Source organism: Natrix helvetica (genome assembly GCF_964273705.1).
Source record: "Natrix helvetica genome assembly, chromosome: 1".
NCBI classification, from domain to species: domain Eukaryota; kingdom Metazoa; phylum Chordata; class Lepidosauria; order Squamata; family Natricidae; genus Natrix; species Natrix helvetica.
Window position 1 is genome coordinate 59,403,921 of NC_138548.1, and position 13,767 is coordinate 59,417,687.

The 13,767-nt window shown below is 37.6% G+C and overlaps 1 long non-coding RNA gene across 2 annotated transcripts in view; it reads left to right on the forward strand.

Annotated features, from left to right (window-relative positions):
- The window catches only part of LOC309400217, a 67,878-nt gene that overhangs the window by 13,949 nt on the left and 40,162 nt on the right, over positions 1-13,767 (forward strand). The window lies entirely within an intron of this gene.

Below are 13,767 nucleotides of genomic sequence, written 5' to 3' on the forward strand. Positions count from 1 at the left end.
ATAAGGTACTTGGTAGGACTCAGTGGTGTTTTAGGTTTTAGATTGTAACTGTTAACTTAATGAGATGTGCAAACTAAATCCAGAGTTTACTTGTGATTTCCTTATTTCTCTTTTATTTTTCCTGTGGCCCATTAAGTCATAACTGTATAATTGTATATCCCATAACTGTAAAAATAACAGCATCCAAGCAAGATGGTATTTCTATATATAAGTCAAACATTATTATTTCATTTGCCTATGAGGCTGGAATTATTTATTACTTCTGGATTGTTTCTGATTAAATCGTACAAGGACTTGCTGTGATACATAAGTACAGCCAACATATTTGCCATACTTACTATTGTAACAAATTTAAAGTCAGTTTGCATGTACTGTAGTTTGCCTTTCAACCCAGATTCCCCTCTGCCTCTTCTAATCCTCATTTTTATTCCTGCATGTAGGTTATCTGATCTCCTTGATCCCTGAAAGGCTAGGAGTCTCATTTTATTCAGGTTGGAATAGTGTTTTTGTTCCTCGGTAGTTTTTTAATCTTTAACACGTTGATCTTAAGTGTCTTCCTTTCTTCGTCAGGTTTTCTTTATTTATATTTTCTATAGACCGTTTCCAGGTATATGGGAAGTTTGTCCAGGGCAATATTCATAGCAAAATGCATGGTTGCTATAGTTTTCTTCAAAATATTTGCCTTTAAAAATATTTCTTCCACTTGAAGTTGGAGTTGTATTGCACTTGAGCTCCCTTGATTATTAATAAGAACAACTATTGATGTAGCTGGTTGGCAGTTTTCAAGAGTTGTGGTCCAACACATATTAAAGGCACAAAGAAGGAAAAGCCACTTTAGTGAAATATTTTATGTATGTACGTATGCATGTATGTATGTTTTTATTATTTATATTTCCTATTTCTATTGCCCATCTCTCTCACAGATAGTGATTGTTAAACTCTAAGAAATGGCAATGTTCAGAACTCTGAGGTAATAGCCAGTTCATCTTAGAGAAATATAAAAATAATGGTTGCCCTCCTCAAATTCTCAACATTAATTTTCTTAGCATCAATTTATTAAGAGAAAAAATTCTGCTACTGTCATTGCTATTCTTTCAGAGCATCATCTTACCATATTTGATGGGAGGGGGAGTCATAAGTGTAAATCTGGGACCATTGAACTGTTTCTGCTCTAACTCTTTATTCTACAAGTCAAGGTTCACTTTGTCACTGAATCTACTAAGAAACAAGGTCACGTGACTCTCTGACATCTAATTTTCTAGGAAAAAGGATTTCCTTTTTCTATGGTGGATCATTCAATTATTTGAGCTTCAACCAACACAATAACAGGTTAATCCTTTTTGGTAGGAAAGTATTTGCCAAAACCTTCCAGAAAAATTATTTGCGCTTCATTTTCCTTTTGCATTTTAAGAAAGTTCATTAGAATTTTCTGTATTTTGCTATTCTAAATGAAACTTCAAATATGCATCCCATTACACTTTAAAAAGACATTTAAATTGTAAGTGAGAAGAATTTGAAAATCAATTATTTTCAGGAAATTAATTTTTTAATTGTTGTGAATGCTAAAAATCCAGTTTTCCTTCCACATTCATATGATCAACCCCTTTCTCTTAAAATTCCTCTCTGCATAATAATTAACTGACGCATTCCACACTTCCTCCTTTGCTTTTCCTTTTTATCCTAGCAAGGGAGAATTGTGAAAGAATTGTTTTCTTTTTTTCACACTGCAAGTTAAATATGGTATTGGAAAATGATAATAAAATGGGATTTTAAAAAATGAATTAAATAATTCCCTGCTTTTTAGGCATGCTTTTGGAAACATTTTGACTATAAAAATAACACTCAAAATTGTTTTGCTAAGAAAATGTTATAATAATTTAATCAAAAAGAGGTAAAGGGATCAATAAAAGGGAATATTTGTAGCTGAGGGGTGGAAATAAAGGGTCCTTGGTGCTATCTGACCTTGGTTGTTTCCTTGCAGACAGCTTGCCTCCAGAAGTTGTGAATGCCCCAACACTGGAAGTCTTTAAGAAGATGTTGGATAGCCATTTGTCTAAAATGGTATAGGGTTTCCTGCCTAGGCAGGGGGTTGGACTAGAAGACCTCCAAGGTCCCTTCCAACTCTGCTATTGTACTGTATTGTATTGTATTGTACTGTATTGTATTTTATTGTCCACAATAGGTAACATTATCAGTGCGAGGCAAAAGTGTATTTTTCCCCCTTCTGGTAGCAGTAGCCAAAATTCCAGTATAACTAGGAAAGAAAAGATCCAGTACAATCATTCAATAGCACAGGAGGGCAACCCAAGTCTTCCCACTTAGCCCAAACCCAAGCCAAGAAGATCTAAGGCTGTTGACCTAAAGGAAGAAAGAGGGAGAAGGAAAGAGAAAGAGAGAGAAAGAAAGGGAATTCAAAAATCCAAGCCCATGACACTCTTTGAGAAACTCCTTAAAGATCTGGAGAATGACATTCTTAGAAACCTTGTCATTATGACCAGAATGAATTATATCAGTAGGGAAAAGTTTCATTTCAGATTCCTGACCTTTGTTTGTCAAACACAAAAACAAAACTAGAAGAATCAATCATCTCCTCCCTCATTTACTGACAAGTCACCTTGCCCACCCCATCCCTCGTTTCACACTACTAAGGTCTTATCTTTTGTTATTGTCCTTTCTCCTCCATTCCCTATAAACACATGGCTCTTAATTTTTCTCAGTGATAAGGATTCAAATTTCAAATCACAGTTCCAAAACGGTTAGAAAAGAAATTAAGTCTCATATTACAGAACTCCAGAACTACATCACACCTGTTACTAATGCGATGTACCAGAAAAACATTTTGATCCTGCTCTTTTTCCTCTTCTCCCTCTTCTCCTCCTCCTTCTTACTCTAAAAGTAATCTCAGCCCCCTATATCTGTTCCTAGTCTGGTTCCATCCCCCTTCAGGGAGTTCTGAATTGGAAATTCAAGATGGGAGATTTGTATCACTGGGATCCTGCAAACCTGACCATCTTTGCCAAATAAATGCCAGGCCCAGGGGCCTAAAAAGCAAGGATTATATTTAATGCTTGCTGCCCTAATTAACTCAGCTTTTAAATGCCAGCCTTATGTCATCTAAATCAAATAAGTTGAAGGCTATTGGGAAAACACACCCCATGATAACAATAAAATACAATAATTAAATCATGTGGTGATAACCTTAATGTTCTCTTTGACACCCTGATAAAGACTGGGTATGAATGTTCTTCAGTCCAAACTGTGGGAAACAAAGTTATGTTTAGTCCCCCCCCCCCCAAAAAAAAAGGCCAGGGACCTACTGAATATAAAGCCTAATGGAACTTGCCTATCATCCCTCAACAATTAAGCAGCCTTTCCTCTTTTTCCTCTTACTTCCCTTGGAAAGAGTAATCAGTTTCAGTCTAATATTGGCAACCAAGTTCCTTTTTTATTGAACGGTCGGGTGCTCAGATCTGTGATCTCCTCCCCACTTGGCTTCTAAGGTACTTTCTACTTCACCAACTGCAGTGATATACAGAACAAAGTATCATGCTTCTCCCTGAAACAGTAGTATATTGAATTTGGGGGTGATATGATGGGATTGCAGTTGTTGATAGGGATAATAGGGATATCTATACTATGAGGACCCAAATTGTTGGGGGGCAATAGGCTGACTGTAAACCACTTAGAGAGGGCTGTAAAGCATTATTAAGCAGTATATAAATCTAAGTGCTATTGCTATCTGTCTTTTTAGAAGAGGTTAAATTTCTCTTATAACTCCAAGTTTTTTGCTGCAGTGATTTTAAGTTAAAAACAATCCTTAATCTGAGTGGGAGTTAGATATTAGGAGAAAATGTGACCTAGCCATTGGAACTGTCTACCATTTTCCTATCTTCTCTTCTACTCCCGACCACTCAAAGTGTGACCTTGGAGATTACATTACTCACCTGGGTAAACCAACAGGAAACCATAAATAAATGGTTTCCCCTTCAGAATAAATTTTCCCCCCCTTCAGAAATTGCAACTATAGAAGGGATAGTTCTGTACCTGCAAACTCTCATTGAGATGCTTGCTAGTGACACCTCTGACTCATTCCTCATTCTGGCTAAAGGATGATATCACATCCATTGTATAGTCTTCAACACTAGTCTCCTTGGACTACTCAAGGGGAAGTATGTGTGTTAATTAAGGGTGCCTGTTACATGTACATCACTGACAATTATGAACTCCTTGTACACTACACCCCACTGACCTTATCTGTAAAATTACCAAAAGGAAGCTAAGATGGGATAATACATCTTGGCTCAATTCCTGGCCTCCTGCATACAGCATTTCAATGTTTTACTAGGCTTTCTTATTAGAATTGGCATTTATGTGTGGTTTTCTTGCTGAATGTAATCTTAAGTAAATCTTTAGTTTAAAAGCTTAACCAGCCTTTTTTGTCCTTCAAGAAATTATGCTACTCCCCTCTCAAACAGTGGAATGATAGAGACCCAGAACCTTATTTTAAGGAAACGCAATCCATCTGAGACTGGATGAGAATGGAAGATGGGCATGCCATTAGAAGAAACACATGAACATCTCCATAGTGCCTAAGAGGCACGAAAAGGGAGAATGTAGCATGCAAAATAAGACATAGAGGTGAGCTCTTACTGTATATTTTTTAAAAACTCTTATAAATAGCATCTGAACTGAAAAACACCATATTAAACAACGTATTTAGATAACCTACTTAGAGATGACCTATTCTGGAACTTCTTGCTTCAGTCAAGCATCATTAACCACAAGAATGCCTCAATTGGTTTTAGACAAGTTTGAAGGAAGGAAGTTGATAGGAACGCCCAGCAGTATTTTCAAATATATACTTTCAAATATATAAGCCAACCATCCCCATGATCTAATAATTCAATAACATTCATGCTGAGGAATGTTGCAATGAAAGTGATGAATGAAGATGCATAGAGCTATCTGTAAAGATGAGCCAGGCTCTCTGGGCTTTGTTGTTGATATTTGCAATAACAGGGTATTTGCTCCTTTCATATGAAATAAAATAAGTGACGTGCACAAATTTTTCTAGTTGACTTACTTTGCATCATAGAATACTTTATTGGCCATGTGTGATTGGACATACAAGGAATTTGTCTCTGGTACATTAGCTCTCAATGTACATACCATGTTTCCCCGAAAAAAAGACAGGGTTTTATTTTATTTTCACCCTCGAAATAAGCGCTTGGTCTTATTTTTGGGAAGGTCTTATTATTTTTGAGGTGCAGGATGCAGAGAGTATGGTCACCTCATGGCTGCTTCTGTGTTGCAATATTTTCAGGGAGGGCTTATTTTCAGGGAAGGGCTTATTTAGCGCATGCGCTCAAAAGCTCAATTCGGCTTATTATCCGGGGAAGTCTTATTTTCAGGGAAACAGGGTACAAACAACAAAGTATATATAATCATAAGGTACTAATGGAGAATGTAGTATAAAAGATGAGACTGATAATAGTAATACAGCCATACTACATGGATAAATATCCATAGACATAAGACAGCACTGTGGGAATTAGGTATCCAGTAGAGTGATGGCACAAGGGGGAAAACTGTCTTTATGTCTAGTTGCTTGGCATGCAATGCCCTATAGCTGCACCTGGAGATGTCCAGTATGTCATGGAAAGAAAATCCATGACAAAAAGGTTTGTTTCCAACCATAGCAATGTCAATACGATGAAATGTGTGTCATAACATCATGATGACACAACGCTCTTTGATATGACTTGACACAAGTTGTGGCACCACATTGCCCACCTCTGATAAAGACACAATGCAGAGACTGAGAGAGTGGGGCAGTGTCCTTGACCCAGCCTTCCCCCTAATGAACGAGCATCCAATGGACCAGAGGAATGGCTTAGGTATGCCAATATCTAAATGGTAGTTTAAACACCATATTTACATAAAATCTCTGTCTTATCATCAACCATATTATCTAATAATGGATACATTTGCATTCTGCAGAGTTTATGGTAACCCCCACCCCACCCCCATGTTGGCTGTCATAATGCATAATTTATCTCGGGATAGAAATGAAAAAAGCCCCCCCCCCTTAATAATAATGTTTTACAATAACTCTAAATACGTTAATGCTGAAAATTTTCTATCTCTAAAAACGCACATTTGCAGGCATGCGCGCACACGCACACCCATACAAAACTAACATCCTAGAAAAGCCTCTCAAATGTATGTTTTATAAAACACAATTTCTCTTCCAGAAAAATAGTAGCCAGCAGGAATGTGGTGAAAATCTGTCATATGCCATTTGCAAAGAGCTTCTTTGCAAAGAGTTAAAGTGCTGATTTAAGTGAAGGTGGGTACAGTCTGAAGAATTGTTATCCACCAATTTGCAATTCAAGCCAGGATTAGCAGGTGTGTCTCTGTGTGTGTGTTTTCACATACTTCTCTCCCTACACACACACACACACACACACTGTGCAGCTACTTCAAGCATTTAGCCCCTCTATGAATGTTCCCTGTGAAACTGAATGTACTGTAATTATTCTGACTTGTCTGCAGGAGGGGTTGAAAAAAAAGTCAAGATGATGACCACAATAGTGTGATCTTGAAGTTCCTCACATCCTGTTCCTGCTATGGATACCTCTGAGGGCATCATCCCTTAAATCCTGTTCCTCAGCTGCATTCACTCTCAAGAGGTTTCTTTCAGTGTAAGGCCAAATCATGCCTGATATGGTCAGCCTAACAATACTGAGCAGCATTCTGGCCATTGCACCCCTTTTCCTTCCAAATGGTCAACACAATGGCAAAACAAAGGTTAGTGTTACCATATCCAGACCACAAAAAAACTAGATAATCACAAGGAAGGAATCAGTGCCTTTTCCATCTCATTGTGCTATCCAATGATTGTCTGGAGTTTTGCAGCCTTGGTATGATCAGACTGATGTACAATCGCAGATGAATTGATTTTGTGACATCATTCTTGACTCCTAGTAGCCACATATGTAGATGTTATCCCTGACAATCTATCCCTAACTTGCTATTTAACATTTTCTAATGGTGCCCACATCACTACTATAACCTTGCTACTGACCATCCTTTTTTTCTTCCATCCTTCCTTTAATGCTCACGCAGCATTAAAGCCTTTTCCAGAAAGTTGGGTCTTTGCAAAATATGTCTAAAGTATGATAACTTGGATTTAGTCATTTGTGTCTCAAGGGATTGGTTTTTTGGGGGGATGATCTATCAGTTTATTTTATTTATTTGACTGTCCCTGGTATTCTCAAGAGTCTTCTCTAAGTCCATAGATAAATTGGTTCACTTAAATTATAATTGGTATTTCAAGCCCAAAAAACTCTGTGAAAATGCCTAGCCAAAATGACATTTCAGCCTTCCTTATTTTCTTTTCCATTTTATATAATTTTTGCTTTTACATTGCCGGAAAAAAAGAAGGCTAAAATCAACTAACTCTTTTCCATGGGGTTTCCATGGCTTCATTAATATAGCAGAGCATACTAAAGAAAAAAAACAGGCATTGACTCATCTTATATCTAGACTAATAATTCGTATGAAGGCACCGCCATGGAAAATTCAAAGCAGAACGCCAATCAGTTTTTTCAACAATCGTTCGGTCTCATAAAATAGAGGAACTCCAAACAATTGGAAGCAAAGATTTTTCTATAGTACAGATCCTAGGGATCTGATTTGCTGGCAAGTTTTGAGGATCGGGGGTTATTTTTGTTTTTAGGCACAACCATGTTTTCAGGAGTGGCAGCAGAGTTGGAGAATTCCATTGTTGAGAAAATGGAACACTGGAGCATTCTTGATTGAGAACAGAACATTGGAGCTTCACACCTTGTTACCATGTTGTCTGTCCGATTTTGGGATGACTGAAACACAGTCAGAAAAAAGGATTCACTTCAACCATTTTTTGTTGTTGCATATATATAAAACTATAATTTAAAAATGCATAATCTTATAAGAGATTATTGACAGGGAGAGAGGCGGATCAGTTCTATTAAGATCAACCTATTAAACTCATTTTTTTATTTTACTATATCTGGATTTTATTCATAGATTATGTGACAACAGGTTGGCTTTGACAATCAGGTATTTTCTATAATGTGCTCATCGGTGCTAAAGCTGAGTCCATCCACTTTGCCGCTGGTCACCCTCTTTTTCTTCCTGCATTATAGATTCCTGAAGAGAGCGGAGTCTTTGCATAATGTGTTCAAGGTAATTTGCCCATGGTCACTTGTGGCTTGAAAACTCTGGAATGGTCCATTGGTTTGTTTTCTGGTATTCTCAGGAGCCTTCTCCACTACCAAAGTCCATGGTGCAATTCAGCCGGTTCTATCTGGTTTGGACACACCAGTAGCGGCAGCGGTGGGAGGCTCCGCCCACCCATCCGGACATCATCACATCCCATTTTTGATGCTCTGCCCATGCACAGAAGGTCCTGCACATGCACAGAGGTGACACATGCACTCACATTTGCAAAACGGTAGCAAAGGTAAGTGAATACCACCCTTGACCAATGTTCAAAAGCTTCAATACTCTTTCTCTTCTGCTTCTTCAAAATCTAGCTTTTACTTCTATAGAGTATCGCAGGGAAAATTATTGCCTCCCTTAATTCTGACTTTTGTTAAGTATAGACACATCTTGGCATCTTTAATATTTTTACAAGGTCTTCATTTGTACTCTACTAAGTAAGAGTCTATGACAGCCCTTTGGGCACCAGGGACCAGTTCCGTGGAGATAAGTTTTAATGTGGACTGGAGAGGGCGTGGTTTTGCATGCTGCCTGCATCCCACGGATGGTGCTTCACTTATTTGTATGGCCCAGTTTCTGGCATGCCACTGCCCAGTGCTGGTCAATGGACCAGTGATTGGACCTCAGGTCCATGGCAATTTTTTTGCTTCTGGCTCCTTTACTGTTAATAGTTGATCTAACAGGCAGAAGTTATCCATCACTTTAGTATCTTCATTGTTAAGTCTAAGTCTGGCTGCTGTACATGTTGTCATTAGTATGGTCTTTATATTTAATCTTAATCTCATTTTCATTGTCTCGTTTGCTTGACTCTCATTTTTAAAGCTTGCAGATTATCTACATTTTAAGCTATCAGGATAATCTCATCAGCACAGCACACCAATTTAAAACCTCACTCAGCTTCTTTCAATCCAGCTTTTGTGTCTGTTTCGGGGGTTGGGGGTTGGCCTTGTCTCACTCTGTGGCTGACCTGGAGCCAATCTTTTTCACCTTGCTCTTGTTCTCTGGTTTCCTTGTCTGGCTTTCTCAATTTTCCAGCATCTATCAGTGATAATGTATTGTGTTCCTTTGCCTTTTTAAAAGCCAGGCTGAACATCTGGCATCTCCCTTTTCACGTAAGCTTTTATCAGTGTTGGATGATCCTAAGCATCATTTTGCTAGCATGTGAAATTAAGGTTATTGTGCAGGGGTTTGCATGGTTTGTTAAGTCTTTCTTTGGTATTCATATATAGATTGACTTCTTCCAACCTGTTCCAATCTTTTAGCCACTGTATAGTTTTTCAGATTTGCGTGAAATGGCAAATGAAATATGGCAAACAATAGCCATATTCCATTCTATTGCTTACCATATTTCTGAAGATATTCCATCAATTTCTGTAGCTTTCCAATTTGGTAGGATATTAGACCTAACTTCATCATCTACTACTAGAAGTTCTTAAAAGTAGGTGTTTGGGATGTTTACATCTCTGTTGTATAGAATTTCAAGATACTGCTTCCATCTTTGTTTTTTATTTCCTTGGAATCAGCAACTATCTGTCATTGGTATCTTTTAGCTTACCAGTTGAAGGTTAGAACTTCTTTCTGAGTTGGGAGATCTTTTGGAAGACTTCCTTATTTTTCTATGTTTGTTTCCCTTGTCAATGTATTTACAGGTATCGTTGCAATAATGCTTTTTAGTAGTGGCTCTCTAAAATTCTGTGTTAAGGGCCTTTCTGAGATTATTGTCTTTCTTAGTTTCAGATTATCTTCTTTTGCAGGGGGCAATTTCTGTCATTTGTGACATTTAATTTGTTTTCTTTTTTATATTCTTTGGTTTTCAACAGTCTCTTTTCATATTCATCCTTAATAATATCTATGATTTCATTCCAAAGTTCCTGTGTGGTTCCTGAATCAGGAATCCTGCTTAATGTAGTTCAATACTTCAAAGCAATTTCTGATGCTCTCCTTGAAAATACTGGGTATATGGTCATATCATGAAAAGTGGTTGGCTTTCTTCTTCCGCTTAACTTATATGAAACCTGCATCTGGACAGTTTGTGATCTGTTCTACAGTCAGTCAAAGCCACATCTTTGCAGTTATAACTGTACCTCTAAAATAATTAATTTGATCTCTTGTACTTCATCTGGCAATCTCTCTCCAGTCCCGTTTGCCAATATAACCCCAGAATGCATGGGTCATTAAGTGGGAGGAATTGGGAGTTTCATGTAAGGAGCACAGAGAGGTTCATAGATGCCATGGGGTTTGGGAGTATGCTTTGGGCAAGCACTAAGCAGTATGGACAGATGGTGGCAAAGGCCAGCAAAGGCTTTGGGCAGGTTGGCGGAAACTACAGGAGGGCCCCCAATGCTGTGGGAGGACTGGGTGCAGGTGAATATTATGGAGTGCAGATAGATGGGGATTTGCAAGAAAACAACCAACCTCAGAGAGCATCAAGGACCCCTCATTTCAACTCTGACCCACAAATCTGCTCCTTTATTGGTACTTGTATAATTTCTAGATAAAAGAGTGGTCCACAAAGTGTAATCAACCTGTCACACCCCTTTTTAAAAAAATCTTGAAGGAAATACTGATTACAAATAGTACTGGCCTACTACTTCCTCATAGTTGAACAGATATATGGGGAATATTGCATAGTAAAATTGTCCCACAGAGAGATGGACAACATTTCTGATATATTGACAAGGTTTCTATCCAGGCCCACTCTCTGTCTTTCACTAAATCTGGTCCTGACAATTATTGACAAGAGTACATGTCCGTGTACACAGCCCTCCACCTTTAATAGAGCAATTTGGGAGACATTGACGTTTGTTAATAAGCAGCTCCTTTCTAGAAGCTGCTAGGAGCCAAGTCAATTATGCAAGTGTGCCATCTGCTGGTCAGAACCATATATAGCCATAAATGCTTTGGGTGAGGGAGGAACAGCTAAATAAATTGATCTTCCCAAGACTACCGTATCTTTCAAGTTTTATTTTTTCAATGAAACTATATAAATATTATATATAGTAAAAGATCAAATTTCTTATCTATGTTATAAAAATCAAGATGATCTAATGAGTCTGTTCATAAGCAACTTTTCTTTGTATCTCCTTATCATGGAATCTATTAAAACATTATTCCCAGATATTTAAAGGCCTTCATTTACTATCTATCTTCCAACAGTTGTTATAATTAGCAAATCTTTTGGAGAAGATCCTTGGCCATTTTTTAGACCCGTGGAACACTAAAAGTAACTTTCTTTTTAAATGTGCCATTCTGAGCTGGCAGATTTTTTTTTAACTTGTGCAAGTGCATTCAAAAAGTTTGCTGAAGTGAGAGAGCCTTAAACAGAGTGCGTGAATTTATGGAGCAATTTCTGCTATAATTTTTCAACACTTCTATAGTAGATGCAGTTTTAGAAACAGTTTCAAGATCAATAACATTTAAAGAGATCTTTTTTAAAAAAATCACTAGATATAGAAAAAGTTAATACATATTCCAAGGAGTGAACTATTCTTGGATATACTTTGCTCCGTTTATGCTGCATGCATGTCAAGGAAGTTATGATTATCTTTCAATGTTATTGCTCCACATTTAAAAGCTGAATTAACACCATTATGTATATTTCAGTTGTAAATTAAAATAATATATAGTGAAGCCAACGCAATAAAAGGATGGTATGAAAGAGGGGTTAAAGATTTATGTCAAAACTGAACAGCCCTCTCACAACAGAGGGGAGGGGAAACAACATCATCTATCTCCAATTTACAACACAGTCCTTTCAACTGTTCCAAGGTGGCTCCACACCAATTTGCACCTCTCAGGTGACCCCGATGACACAGATAAACCTCCAGGTGGCCTTAATGACCCACTAAAAGAATGCAAATGACCAGCTGTCTGCAAGGAGTATAAATCCTTCTGTTCCCCACCATCCAGTCAGAGCTGAAGAAACTTCTTGGATGAGGAGTTGCCTCTTGAAAAAAACACCTTTGGGACAACCATATAAATCAGTTCCTCTAACTAAGAAGACCTTTGACTTATTCTTTCTGACATGTTGCATCTCCCAAGGGATCTTGCTTGTGGTTTGAGAATGACCTGGGGCGATGGTGTGCTTGCCAGCAGAGAGGGCTATGCGTGCTACTTCTGGCACGTATGCCATATGTCCGCCATCACGGGCTTAAGGTAAAGGATTTAGGAATTTGAATATTTACATCCCAACAACTCTCCGCCTAATCACCTATTGGACCTATCCAGATTAGGTGAGAAATGAAATCTCCCTGGAGGACATGTATGAGCCCCCCTTAACTAACTTGCTCAGACTGAAGAAGTTACACATTCACAAATCCAGGAGACAAACTGTTCCATCCATAACTGACTTAATCTCTCTCTCGGTCAGGAAATTCAAATTTGAATCTCTCACTTTAGGGGTTCCAGCTACTGATTCTTGTCCTACCCTTGGATACTACAAAAATAAATTTACACACTCTTTTCTGTAAAAATTGTTGTTTTTTTCTTATTTCAGCATTTATAAATTCATTACAAGCCTCTAGAATCTTCTTTTCCTTCTGCCACATTATTTTGCTTTTTTATCTAATTCCTCATAGAATAACAAAGTTGGGAGGGGCCTTGCAAGTCTTTTAGTCCAACCCCCGCTGCTCAAGACAGGAAACCCTATACCATTTCAGACAAATGGTTTTCCAATCTCTTCTTTAAAACCATCATTGTTGAAGAACACCCACAACTGATTAATTGCTCTAACTGCCAGGAAATTTCTCCTCAGTTCTAGGTTGCTTCTTTTCTTGATTAGTTGCTTTTTGTCCTTCCTCAGATGCTTTGGAGAAAAGATTGATTCCCCCTCTTCTTGTGGCAGCCATATCATATCACCCCTAGTCCTTCTTTTCATTAAACTAGACGTACCCAGTTCCAGAAACCGTTCTTTTTATATTTTAGCCTCCAATCCCCTAATCATCTTTGTGGCTCTTCTCTGCACTTTTTCTAGAGTCTCGAGATCTTTTTTTTTTTTATATTGTGGATGCGAAATTGGAAATAATACTCTCTTGATAGTCTTTGCAGGCTTTTTTAGGAAGTGTAATTTGTTCCAATATGAAATAGAAAAAAGAGACAGTCTTTCTGATTGATTGATTGATTGATTGATTGATTAGTCGAGTCAACCTCTCAGTCACATTCTGGAAGTTTTCTCCTAGAGATAAAATTTATTTTCCCAACTGGTCAACCAATTTATGACTGACTTCTGTCGCCAGTGAATCACCCATCAACATCACACATCTTTTCTTTTATGGAACACTCTTTCCTGTCCCTGGAACTCCAGGCAAAAACCTTTCTCCAGAAATCTGCAAAAGGCAAAAGAATAAATTGAGAAATAAAGTAAATAGTGAAAGATATCATGTAAAATACATATCAATATAAAATTTAAATCAAAGCTCTTTTCACTGTAATTTAAAGCAAATCAATAACAATTCTATAGTAAACTAATAAAATAATAAACTTAATAAATTTGCAATTAATATT